We start from the raw sequence: 14,006 nt of genomic DNA, 5'->3' as shown, positions 1-14,006 counted from the left end.
AGAGCTCATCAATGAATTTGGTAAATTGTAGGACAAAATTAATATACAGAAATCTGTTGCATTTCTGTACCCTAACAAGGAGCTATCAGAGAAATTAAGGAAACAACCCCAGTTACCATCACATCAAAAGAATAAATTACTAAGGAATAAACCTACCTAGGGAGGCAAAATACCTGTTCTCCAAAAATTGTAAGACACTAATGAGAGAAATTAAGGATGACACAAATATGTGGAAAGATACAGTGTTCTTGGATCGAAAGAATCAATACTGTTAAAATAACCATGCTACCCAAGGCAATCTACAGATTCAGTGAAATCCCTATCAAATTAACAGTGGCATTTTTCACAGAAGTAGAAAAAATAATTTTAAAATTTGTATGAAAATGTAAAAGATCTCAAAAAGCCAAAACAATCTTGAGAAAGAACAGAGCTGGAGGAATCACATTCTCTGAGTTCTTGAGACTATACTACAAAGCTACACTGAGCAGTAATAATTTGAAATATATATTTTTTCTGAGTAATTGGTCTCAATAATGGGCTTAAAATATTCCGTCAAACATGTGGTAAACAAATGTGCTGTCACCTAGGCTTTGTTGTTCTATTTATAGAGTACAGGCAGAAAAAATTTAGTACAATACTGAAGGTCCCTAGGATTTTCAGAATGGTAATAAGCATTGGATTTAACTTCATCACCAACTGTATTAGCCCCTAACAGGAGAGACCGTCTGTCCTTTGAAGCTTTGAAACCAGGCATTGACTTCTCCTCTCTAGGCCTGTGAAAGTCCTAGATGGCATCTTGTTCCAAAAGAAGGCTGTTTCATTTACATTGAAAATCTGTTGTTTAGTGTAGCCACCTTCATTAATTATCTTAGCAAATCTTCTGGATAACTTGCTGCAGCTTCTATGTCAGTAATTATACTTTTATGTTATGGAGATGGCGTCTTCCCTTAAACCTCATGAACCATCCACTACTAGCCCTAGATCCTGAAGATTTCTTCTTTGCTATTTTAAAAAAAAAGTTTTATAATTTCACATTTTACGTTAAACTCTGTGATTCATTTTGAATTAATTGTGTAGGTGGTGAGATTTAGATTGAGGTTCGTTGTTTTGTTTTGTTTTGTTTTGTTTTGCCTGTGGATATACAGATGCTCCAGAACCATGTGTTGAAAAGTTATCTTTCCTCCATTAAACTCCTTTTACTCTTTTGTCAAAAATCACATGGGCATATCTGTATGGATCTATTTCTGGATTTTTATTCTGCTTTATTTGTTCCTCTGTCAGTATCACCCTCTTATGATTACTGTGGCTGTACAGTAAGCCTTAATATCAGATAGAATGAGACCACAAGATACCATTCTACTTTTTAAAGATTGTTTTAGTTATTCCAGGACGCAAGCCTTTTCATGTTAGTTTTATGGTAATCTCATCTGTTTCTACAGAAATTTTGCTTGTATTTTGATAGGTATTGTGTTAAGATATTTGATAGGTATTGTCTATTTATCAGTTTGTGGAGAATTGATCTTTACTATTGTGAGTCTTTTAGTGCATGAAAAGTCTATGTCTTTCAAGTTATTGTGATACTCATTGATTTCTTTCATCAGCATCAACATATCCTGGACATGTGTTATTAGATTTACACTGAAGTATTTTTTGAGCAATTTTAATGGTAATACATTTTAATATCGGTGTCCATGTTTTTGTTGCTTCTCTATAGAAATATATTTGATATTTTATGTTTATCTTATATCCCTGTGACCTTTCTGAACACACTTATTAGTTCTAGGTGTTTTTTTTGTGTGTGTATTCTTGTATTTTCTATCATGTTATCTATAATTGGGACAGTTTTATTTCTTTCTTTCTCATTTGCATGACTTTTCTTTTATTAGAGGCTAAAACTTCTAACATTATGATGGTTAAGAGTAATCAGAGTAGACATACTTTGTTCCTAAGCCTAAAGGCAAAACATTTGTCTTTAATCGTTAAGTATAATATAAGACATAGGTTTGTGAATATGTTCTTCATCACGTTGAGGGCGCTCCCCTCTGTTCCTATTTTTCTGACAGTTTTTGTCATGAAAGTGTGTTGGATTTTGTTTTATGCTTTTTTGTGTCAATTGACATGATAATGTCATTTTTCTTATTTAGTCTGTTAATATGGTGATTATGTTAATTTATTTTTAAATATGAAAAGATTCTTGCATCCCTGCAATACAACTCACTGTGTGTGATTGTCTTTATATATCGCTGGATTCTATTTGTTAATGTTTGTGAAGACTTTCCAATTTCTTTTGGACTCCATGCCTTCTGCTGGTAAGTCCATTGACATTTTGTCTTTCTCCTGTAGGTAATGTCTTATTTGTCTATGCCTGCTTTTTAGGTTTTTTAAATTCAATTTTTAGAAGCTTGTTTATTATGTTTCTTGGTGTCAATTTCTTTGAGTTTATCATGTTTGTATGTCTCTTAAGTTCTTGAATCTTTAGTTTCATGGTTTCGGTTTTTTTCTTCCAAATTTGGGAACTTTCCAGATCACTTATTTCTCTGAATACTTGTTTAGCTCCACTTTCTTCACCCTCTCCTTCTGAGCCCCAAAGACATGAATGTTAGATCCTTCATTATAATCTCACACTTCTCTCAGGTTTTGCTCTTTTTTTTTTCAGCCTGTTTTTTTCTCTTGTTCTGATTGGGTGATTTCTAGTTCTCTGTCATTTTGTTCATTGATTCCTTCATCCTTGTCCTTCACTTAACTCTTAGGTTCATCCATGAAAGTTTTTAAAATTTGAGTTATTATATTCTTCAGTTTCAAATTTTCCACCTGGTTCTGAATAAATTCTATTTCTTTGTTAAGCCATTTTTTTCATTTATTTTAAGCATGTACATAATTGGTTGTTGAAGCATTATTATGATTGCTGCTTTAATTTCTTTGTGAAAAACTGACATTCTGTCACTGGTGTTGGTATCTATTTATTGTCTTTTTCATTCAGTTTAAGATCCTCCTGTTTCTTCACATACTGAGTAATTTTCTGTTGAGAGCTTGGCAATCTGTGTATTATACTGTGAGACTCAGAATCTTATTTAAATCTTCAGTTTTAACTGATTTCCTTTGACACCTCTCCGGTAGTAGGATGGAGAAGTAACTCTGCAGTAGAAGTGCTTGTTACTTTGTGGTGGGTTTGAAAGTCCTAGATCTTTACTCAGCCTTTTCTAACATCATCTACAGGGGTTACTTTGTTACCCCCTGCTAAGGGTAGTAGTCTTGATTCTCTACTTGATCTTTGCTGGTATGGGTAGTCTTGAGATCACAGTTAGTTTCATGGTATCAGGCTAGATTAGAGCCCTTATTTTCTTAAAGTTTCTTGTCTTGATAGGCTGCCTCTTTCATCGTCCTATGACAAGATAGAGCAGTTTTTTTCTGCACTCCTTGGCATTTTCAGGTTGCTGATTTCTTTATTTCCCAGTGTGTGATTCATGGGCTGGGGTAGAAAACAGAGAACTCACCATTGTGCTGTGTTTTGGTTCCTGAAATTTCTAGCTGCTCTTTCTTCTGCTCTCCACTTCTTAGTTTTCTTAAGTTTGTTTTATATATATAATGTTTAGGATTGTTAGTTGTACTTAGCAGAAGGAATAGGAAATTTTTTTGTGGAAGTAGAAGTCCTTGTTATCCAATTTTATAGATGAAGAAATAGAGACTGAAATGGGGTAAATAATTTCCTCTAATATCACAGAGCTAAGTAAGCAGAAGAACTAGGCTTCTCTCCTCCTAATCTATCTTCTTCCAGCATTGTTATAAGCTCACTGTAGTGTTAGACTTCTCTTTTATTTTAGGCCTTCAAATTTTATCATCAATAAAAAAATTGAGGAGTAATTTTTATCTTCACACTTGCTTCTAAAACCACATGGCATATTCTAAAAGACACAATTAGCCAATTAGATCATTACTGATTTAGAGAATTATGGTTTAAAAAGTTTTAAAAATTATTTTATCTTTTTGTAGTTTAGTTAAATGTCAACTTCAGGGATAGTGTTTTAAACAGTTATTTATTTCTTCATTTTTATTAATTACATTTATGATTGACTCTTTATATTTGCAATGGTTTAAAAATAGAGTTTCTTTAAGTTTTCCTAGTATATTTAAATTATGATTTCATTTGTAAACTATTCAGAAAACTTTTTTAGGAGCATGCCCTTCCTTATGATGAGTTAATAATACCCTTTTTTTCATGCATGAAGGACAACTCATTGTGCATTTCCCTTGTGTGATGTAAAAGCTACTGTAGTGAGTATGACCCTTTATGCCATCCTCTGTCATTTTTCAAGTCAGTCCCAGAAAGGAGTTTTGTTCTACATGCTTCTTGAAATATAGTATGGGTCCATTAATGTTTCAGATTTACAACCTTTATTTCTTACCCTGCAGGGTAGAGAGTGAACTGTCATATATCTGTAGAGAAAAGCATTTTGTGTAATAAAATATAAAGAGCAGACTCTTTTTGTACATTCTTCCCTTTTCCCACCCTCCACACTACAGTTTCCTTGCCTTTTAAGCAGCTATTTTAAGTACACATCAAAATATGAAAACATATAATCTAACTGCTAGTGAAGCTCAAAGATATAAACAGGCTTAGGGAAGGTTTAGAAGAGAGCTTGACAACCATTGTTTTATGGAGGGGTTACAGGTGAGCCTGAAATTTTGATTCCCTGTGGCTTTAGGTGGCCAAGTATGGCCTGGGATAGTCAAAGCCTCTGAGCCTGGTGACATTCTGGATATGGTCAACATTTTTATGTATCATGATGAAATTAAGCTTAGGTAGCACTGATTTCATTAGATACATTCACAAAGGCCTAATTCATTCACCATTTTATTTCATAAGCAGTATCTGAAATAAGCATTCAGATCTTATTTAATATGTAGGAGAAACTAGGACCCTTGAAGTAGGATGGTAAACTTTTAGGTTGTTACTAAGTTTTGGGAACTTATTGTTTAGTATCATTTTTAGAGACAAAATACCGGACTAATGGGGCAGCATGGAGTACTGAATAAAAATAAGACCTGGTGTAAGGCGGAACTGGGGCGAATTCCTACCTGGGCCATTTAATAATAGAATAGAGCACTGGTTAATGCTATGGTCTTTGGAGTCAGACTGCCCTGGAAATTAAATTCAAGCTCTGTTAATTACCAACTCTGTGACCTTGGGCAAGTTATTCAACTTCTGTCTCATTTACTGATCTCTGAAATTGTGCCATTAGTGGTAACATACCTCATAGAATCACTTTGAGATCAAAGGAGTTAATGTTTAGAGGTACGATTACTTTCATATGCCTATGAAGCATCTTGGTAGAAAGGTATTTTCTTTTTTGTTTTCCTTAATTGTTTTTTTGTTTGTTTTATTTTTGTATATATATATTTTTTGAAGTATAGTCAGTTTACAATGCTGTGTCAATTTCTGGTGTACAGCACCATGCTTCAGTCATACATGAACATACATATATTCATTTTCATATTCTCTTTCACCATAAGTTACTACAAGATATTGAATATAGTTCTCTGGGCTATACAGTATAAACTTGTTGTTTATCTGCTTTTTATATATATTAGTATCTGCAAATCTCAAACTCCCAATTTATCACTTCCTACCCACTTCCCCCACTGGTAACCATAAGTTTTTCTGTGTCTGTGAGTCTGTCTCTGTTTTGTAAATAAGTTTGTCTTTTTTTTTTTTTTTTTTTTTCAGATTCCACATATAAGTGATATCATATGGTATTTTTCTTTCTATTTCTGGCTTACTTCACTTAGAATGATATTTTCCAGGTCCATCCATGTTGCTGCAAATGGCATTATTTTATTTTATTTTTATGGCTGAATAGCATTCCTCTGTATAAATATACTACAGCCTCTTTATCCAGTCATCTGTTGATGGACATTTAGTCTGTTTCCATGTTTTGACTATTGTAAATAGTGCTGCTATGAACATTGGGGTGCATGTATCTTTTTGAATTAAGGTTCCCTTTGGATATATGTCCAGAAGTGGGATTGTTGGATCATATGGCAAGTTTATTTTTAGTCTTGAGAGGAATCTCTATAGTGTTTTCCATAATGGATGCACCAAATTACTTTCGCACCAACAGTGTAGGAGGGTTCCCTTTTCTCCACAACCTCTCCAGCATTTATTGTTTGTGGACTTTTGAATGATGGCCATTCTGACTGATGAGAGGTGATACCTCATTGTAGTTTTGATTTGCATTTCTCTGATAATTAGCGATACTGAGTATGTTTTCTTATGCCTATTGGCCATTTGTATGTCTTTATTGGACAATTGCTTGTTTAGGTTTTCAGCCCATTTTTGGATTGAGTTGTTTGGTTTTTTTATTAAGTTGTTTGAGCTGTTTATATATTCTGGAAATTAAGTACTGCATTTCTTTTTATGGTGAACTGATATTCCAGTATATGGATATCCTACATTTTCTTTATCCACTTTCAATGAGTGGACATTTGATATGTTTTAACCTTTGGCTTTTGTGAGTAATTCTAAGAACATTGGTTTACAAGTTTTTGTGTGAACATGTTTTCATTTTTCTTGGCTATATACTTTGGAGTCTAATTGCTGAGTCAATTGGTAACTCTATCTTTAACTTTTTGAGGAAATGCTAGACTGTTTTCTTTTTTTTTTAACATTTTTTATTGATTTATAATCATTTTACAATGTTGTGTCAAATTCCAGTGTTCAGCACAATTTTTCAGTCATAAATGGACATATACACACTCATTGTCACATTTTTTTCTCTGTTAATGCTAGACTGTTTTCTAAACTGGCTACCCCACCTTCATTTTTGAAGAGTCTGTTTCAGCATATATATCTAAGATGACAGGCTTTTTTTCCCTTTCTTACAGCATTTTAATGTTGCTCTTCCATTGTCTTTTAGCATTTTTTGAATATGATGAGAAGTTGCCACCATTCTTACAACTTTTTCCTCCAAGTTAATGCATGTTTTGTATATTTATGGTCCATGAAAATGTTTATCTTGTTTTGAATATGAATTCATCCTTTTTTTGTTTCCCCTCTTTATCAAGGCTCACAAGCTTACTCTGTTAGGGCCAGATAGTGAGTATTTTAGGCTTTTCAGGCCAAATGATCTCTGTCATAACTACTCAACTGCCATTAACATGAAAGCAGCTATGGAAAAAGCAAAAATGAATGGATGTGGCTGTATTCCAATAAAACTTTATTTATTAAAAAGAAATGTGGTGGGTCAGAATTTATCTGTAGACTCCAGTATGTTGTCTTTTGTTCTTTATAGTTTCTGTCATTATTAAGTGTGGAGGCCAAAAGTTTAACTTGAAGAATAAACTCTGTGGACCAAGACTGGAATCAGTATTTACTGTTTGGTCTGTGACTGAAGTTTTGATTCTTATTTTTACCTAAATGTTATTATGGGTGATTTAAAAAAGTTTTGTGGTTTTAGTTTTTTGTTGTCGTTGCTGTTGTTGCTCCCAGTTACTAATTTCTAGTTGCATTGCACTAGAGATAGTATTGCATCCTGTATAATTAATGCTTTGTACAATTTATTGAGCTCTCCTTTGTGGCTTGATAGAAGATCAATTTAAAAACCTATGGGTACAAGAATAATCTTAGTTCCTTGGTTATAATAGTCCAAAGATTACTCTTAAATTAATACTATTAATTGCAATATTTAGATCTTTATTATTCTAAATTAGATTTTGGCAATTCAGTTAATGAAAAATTGACGAAAATTAGAAAAACCATTATTTATTTTCTAGGTATTTTCCTTTTATTGATAACCATTACATCTGCATTTCATTTTTGTTATATAGCTATATAACAGACTGTTGCATGAGACTTCATATTTACCTAAACTTGGAGAGTTAGGTTCCAAAGCTGGGGACAGAAATATGTCAAATACTCTACAACCTTAAATAAAGCCACACAAGTCAGGGGTTAGACACTCCCTTCAAGTCTTATTAAGCAAAGCAATCTGGCTTTGCTTTCCACGATCATCACCACTGGATTCTGATGCTTTCCCTTTCTAGAATATAAATATTACAGTCTGTGCACTGGCAGACTTTTGGAGTACTGAGCCATTGACCTGTTGAGGTATGCTGTAAGTTTTCTTTGTCTTTTCCATAAGGAAAGGTGAAAGTGCTTCTCCCATCCCCAAGCCACTGTAAGGGGCTTCCCAGGGACTACTTGTGGAGGTTGACTGTACCTACGTGAAAAGTGTATTGGAATCTCTTTCTCTTTTGGATACTTGCTTATCTACTGATCTTGTACTTAAATAAGCCTAGGGGAAAAGGGATTGGGGGGGCAATGTCAGGCCAAGGAGTGGGGACAGCACCTTGGATTCTCTGTGTTTGATGTGGTAAGGAAGTGGATTTCTCTGGATCCAGTGGGCATTGAAAAAATTAGTTGACCTTGAACCATAGTTCAAAAGGGCTAACTACCAAATAACAGGACCTTAGTAGCAAAGTCTATGAAATATGTTGTAGTGGATTAGATCTGGGGTTGAAAGTGGAAGAGGCCAAATCCAACTTTGAAAAATCGGATATTAAGAAGGACCTTCTATGGGACTCCCTGCAAAAATGAGAATATGTCCTGCAAGAGAGTCTCTCTCTCTCTCTCTCACCTGTCTTAACAGAAAATGTTACTTGTCTGCAGTGTTTACTAGGGGAGCACTGGGAGAAAAGAAAATACCACCCAGGCATCTAGTTATGTACGAGAACCACTGCTATTTCTCCTGTTTCCTTTTATATCCCAGAGAAGCTAGAACCAGAAGAGAGGGAAGGGGGGTTAAATGAACCATAATAAGACCATACTTTCTTCCCTCTGCAGGTGCCTTGGTCTGAAGGTCTAGTAAGATCTGGAGGGAAGGGAGGAAATGAGTTTAGAGGTTTTAATTAAGATATGTGCTGTTTAATAATCACTGAAAGTGACCAGCTATGGAAACTACCAGAAATGTCATTGAATGGATTGAGAAGACAGATTCAACAGGGCATGACCAAAGGCAATGACTGGAAAAAATAAAACCATTTGTTACTCATATCTCACAGAATTTGGTGGGTTCAAGAAATCAGTTATTTATATTTTGCCAGATTATTATTTAATAGTTAAATTATTTATTACACTAAGAATCTTATGCTTTATCAATATAAAATGAACTTTTTGTCCCATTTAATGCTTTATGTTTTGAATTTTACGTTAGTTGGTATTTTGCAACCCCTGCTTTCTTTTGTTTTCATTTGTATAACATTTTTTGTTTATCTTTTTAAAACATTTTCTTTCATAAATTGTTTTTCAACTCATTGTAGCACACGCATATCTATATCCATGTATCCAATCTCAGCACGAGAGTTTAACTTATTCACATTTGTTTAAGTGACTAATGTGATTGATTTACTTCTGCCAATTTGTTTTCTATGCTTTCCCTTTGTTTCCTTTTAGTATAAAGATTTCACTTTTATGTTTTCCAGTGATTTAGGATGTTTTATATTCTCATAATAGTAACCTTAATGTTGTTCAAAAGCATTCTTTAACTTCTTCAAATTACTGAATCAAAAAGAAAATTAATGTGAATGTTCCATATTTGAGATAGCATATTTAGAACACTTTTAATTCTGTTTCTCTCTTCAGCATCTTGTGTCACTGTAATCAGAATTTCTATTTAAATATTTGCTATTCCATTTGTCTATCATATCTATATCTATGCACATACATGCACATATGGTTATACATCTTCATATTTGAAAATATTTTTAAACTTACATTTAATATGATTGCATTGTAAAAGTTATTTAGAGTTGTCTCTATTTTAACTGATTTCAGTGCTCACCATTCATTTTCCATCTTGACTATACTGTTTTTGAACTCTATTTTTGCTATTCTCTTTGTCGACTGCAATATACATGCAAACACTTCTTTTAAAAAAATTCATAAATAGCGTGTTTTCAGTCATCTTGATATCTAAGCTGATCTTTCACTTGCCATCACACATGAAAAATGAATAAATAAGGTATAAGATACTCCTTCAAATTTATTATGAAATTAAGTGTTATAATAAAGTTTGAGGACAGCCTGATTTTTATTCCTTTCTAGTTAAAATGTTTTGTCAACCTAGACATTAGACAATTTTTTTCTTTATAAATATAGTTCAAATATTAATGTTCCCTTTAGATGACTATTTTCATTTATGGGAATTTATTCCTAAGAAGATAGGCATTATTTCTGGGTATTTTCCGAGTCATGTAGAAAGTCTCTTTGAATTCAAGGACTAGGAAATAGGTGGGTAAGTGGATGATGCCAACTCTGCAGACAGATATCTTTTAGCTACATTGAATTGAGGATTTTACATCACAAAAGGCTGGTAATAGCCAAATGGTTTCACCTATTCTTCATTCTCAAAACACTTAATAGGACAATAGCTACAGGTTTGAATGGAAAAGAGGGGAGGCATTTATTCTGAATCTGGTTGTTTATTTATACTTTACCCAGATCAGAGACTGTGAGACCCTGGCGATATTTAATTGCAATGTCTGTCTCTGGAGGGAATTATCTTTGCTTTATTTGGGTACAAAAAGCAGCATTTCCCCTAACAGGTTAAGGGAGGTGGGGTTTTTCAAGAAAGAGCCTTGATACCAGTGCATTTTAATCTCCTATTACTTATCACTAATTTCAGAAATGCAAAGGTTATGGGTAAGGAGCACAGTGACTTTGGCCCAACTTTATAATGCACCTATGTTCTACTAAGCAAAAAAAAAAAAAAAAAAACAGTGGCCAGGATAATGCTTTGAACATCTATCTTCTCCTTAGGCTAAAGCCATATGAAATAAAGGTGCTCAGTCAAAAGGGATACTGATTTTAAAGTTTGCCAACAGTAAGTAAGTACCCTCTTTTTCACACTCTTCTCTACCTGGCGTTTTGGCATCCTTTTGAATCTCTGTCATTCTTATATACAAAAAAAAGGGGGGTTTTAATTTTAATTACTACTGATGTCACATACTTTTTAATATGTTTTTTCAGCACTTATATTGCTTCTTTTGTATGTTGCCATGTTTTCTAAAATAATGATGATTATATTTGTCTTAATGATTAGCAAGCTTGTTTTTGGCATATACATTGCAAGGTTTCCTAATTTGTTAGCTATATTTGTGTGTGTGTGTGTGTTTATATATTTGATTGTTGTTGTTTCATCTATGTATTTCAACACTTGTATTTAGTCCAATTTATCAATTATTACTATTTTTATTTCTCATTTTAATATTTTTCATATTTAGAAATCAGTCTCTCAAACCATCTATAAAAATTATCAACTAAAATTTTTCTAGTACTTTTATGATTTATTTTATATTTAAAACTTTGAACCATTTACAGGTTGTTTCGAGAGTTATGATAGAAGCATTTTTTTTTCTTGGTTTGCTACTACATGACTGCTTTTTTCCCATCAATACCACTTATTGAATAATTTTTTTTCTTTGTTGATTTGAGATGCCACACTTAGCATATATACATTCCCATATATCCTTAGGTTTATTTGAAGATCTCATTCTTTTGTAGTGATCTGTTCTCATCCCAAAACCATCTTGTTTCAAATAATGTCACTAGGTAATAAATTTTGATGTCTGGCAGGACAAGTCATTATCTAATTTCTTATTGTCTGTTTTTTTAAAATAGGCAGGGATATGCTTCTGATGCAGGAAAACAGATGTGGGGCGTGAGAAGGGTTGTGTCCCAGGTCTTGGTTGAGCCCCTGGGACGTGCCCTGCCAAGCTTGGGTCCTTGGCTTCATATGCAGGAAAGAATTCAAGAGTGAGCTACAGTTGAGTGAAGGTAGATTTATTCAGAGAGATGCTTTGAAAGGCAAGAGAAAGGCCATGAGGTTTGGGGGTTGGGTGCTCAGATTAAAAGTAGGTACACACTCCATAGACAGAGTGTGGGCAGTCTCCTAAGAGGGAGAGAGAGGGGTGGAGCTGTGTTGCTGGTTTTTATGGGCTTGGTGGCTTCATAGCTAGTAAGTGGAAGGACCATTCTAAGTAGCCTGGGGAAGAGGCTGGGATTCCCAGGAAGTTGGCCATTTCCCACTCTTTGACCTTTTGTGGCTAGCCTTGGGGCTGCTGTGGTGCTGTGGGCGTGTTACTCACCATGCTAATATATTACAATGGGCTTATAATAAAGCTCAAGATCTACTAGAAGTTAAATCTCTCATCTTCCTGAGCCTCAAGGCCTACTGGGGTTTGAATCTTTCGCCATTTTGATGTTAATTGCTGTAGCATTCCTTGAATGGCTGTGCCCTGCCCCTTTCCATCCTGTGTCACTTCCAAGTACAGTAGTAAAAAGCATTTTCCAAGTAGATTATAAGTTATGTGAACGAAAATACTGCAATGTGAGTGAAAATACTGCAAACATATCAGTAAACAAAGAATGCTGAAACCAAGTCATCAGCTGCTGTCGCCAGTCCCCAGTGAGGACAGGCCTGCAGCCCAGCCTCTGCAGCCACTCACAGTGGTGCACTCTGAGGGGACTCAGAATAAGAAAGGACAGGATACTGGCCCTAGATAGCTAGGTGCTTGTCAAAGGAATGAAGTCAGTGAGCCCAAATGTTTGCTTCCTCCCATACATAGAAAAGCACTAAATTCTTTAACTTAAGATGCCTGGTTTTCTTTAGATAACAAGCAATCTTTTATTGTTCCAGCTACCTGGTCTTTGTTGTAAAGCTCCTATATATCCTAGATCCTCCCCTACCTCTTGGGAGCAGTCCCTCAGAGAGGTCTGAGAGGCTGTCATCCAGGCTGGAGTCCTCCCGCCAAATAAAACAGAACTCTTAACTTATAGGCTGCGCATTTATTTCAGTTGACACTTCTAAAACATTGTAGTATAAATTTCAACTTTAGATCCACTTTGTTAAATTCCAAATTATATTCCATAGAGATTTCACTGGAAAAATATAGTGATATGAAATTTACTACTTGAGTACTTCCATTCAAGAGTAAATATTGCCTTTTATTTTTCCAAGATTATAACATGTAGTTATCTCATACTGTAGTGGTTATCATGTTTGCCTGATGTTTTTCCAAGGTTATAAAGTTCCAAAATATGGTTTTTAGCTTTTTTTATGTAGAAACTATGATTTTGTTAGGTTTTTTGGTTAGCTTTTTGCTGTTCCTATGGGTTTTCATTTTGTTCCACAATATTTTACATTTGTTTACTGTCAGACTATAGGAAACCTGTTAATTTTGAAATTATTTACCCCAGTTTACCATACTGAACTCTTGTTTTCTGTAATAGATTTACATTTGAATCTATTGAGTTTTTAGATAGATAATCATGTCATGTTCAAATAATTATAATCCTGCTTTTTTATTTCTGAAATATTTATAACTTTTATTTTGTTCTGTTTTCCGAATGACGTTTTTGGTGAAAGTACTAGAAATATAAATACTAATATTTAGGGCAGGTAATTTTATTTTGCCTATAATTTTCATGGTTAGTGGGGTAAGGAAAGGGCCAATTAGACAACTGCACTCAGTCTGCTTTCTTACCAGTGCATTGATCTCACCATTTTCATCTATTTATTCTGCTTTTCTTTCCAAATGTTTTATCTTGAAAGGGAATTTCTAGAGAAAATTACTTGATTTGCTCTTAGTGGGCAAAATCACATCATAGGTCACATTTCAAGGTCACATTTGAAAGTATATTTCTACTCTGCTAAGACATATTATCAAAAAGAGAAGGTGATATTTGAGATAAGACATCTGAAAACCTTATATCCTAAAAACAAAAAACAAGACTGGCAAGGACCAAATGCTACTGGAACTCTCCTACATTACTGATAGGAATCGAAAACAGTAGAGTACAGACAGTCTGGAGAACATATTGGAAGTTTGTTGTAAAGTTGAACGTGCACTTAACATATGACCCAACAATCTGACACCTGGATATTCTCCCCTAGAGAAGTGAAAACTTATGTTAACACAAAAAGCTGTACATGAATGTTTCTTGCAGCCAA

Source organism: Camelus dromedarius, chromosome X (assembly GCF_036321535.1).
Source record: "Camelus dromedarius isolate mCamDro1 chromosome X, mCamDro1.pat, whole genome shotgun sequence".
Lineage (NCBI taxonomy): Eukaryota > Metazoa > Chordata > Mammalia > Artiodactyla > Camelidae > Camelus > Camelus dromedarius.
This window is presented reverse-complemented; position numbering follows the sequence as displayed.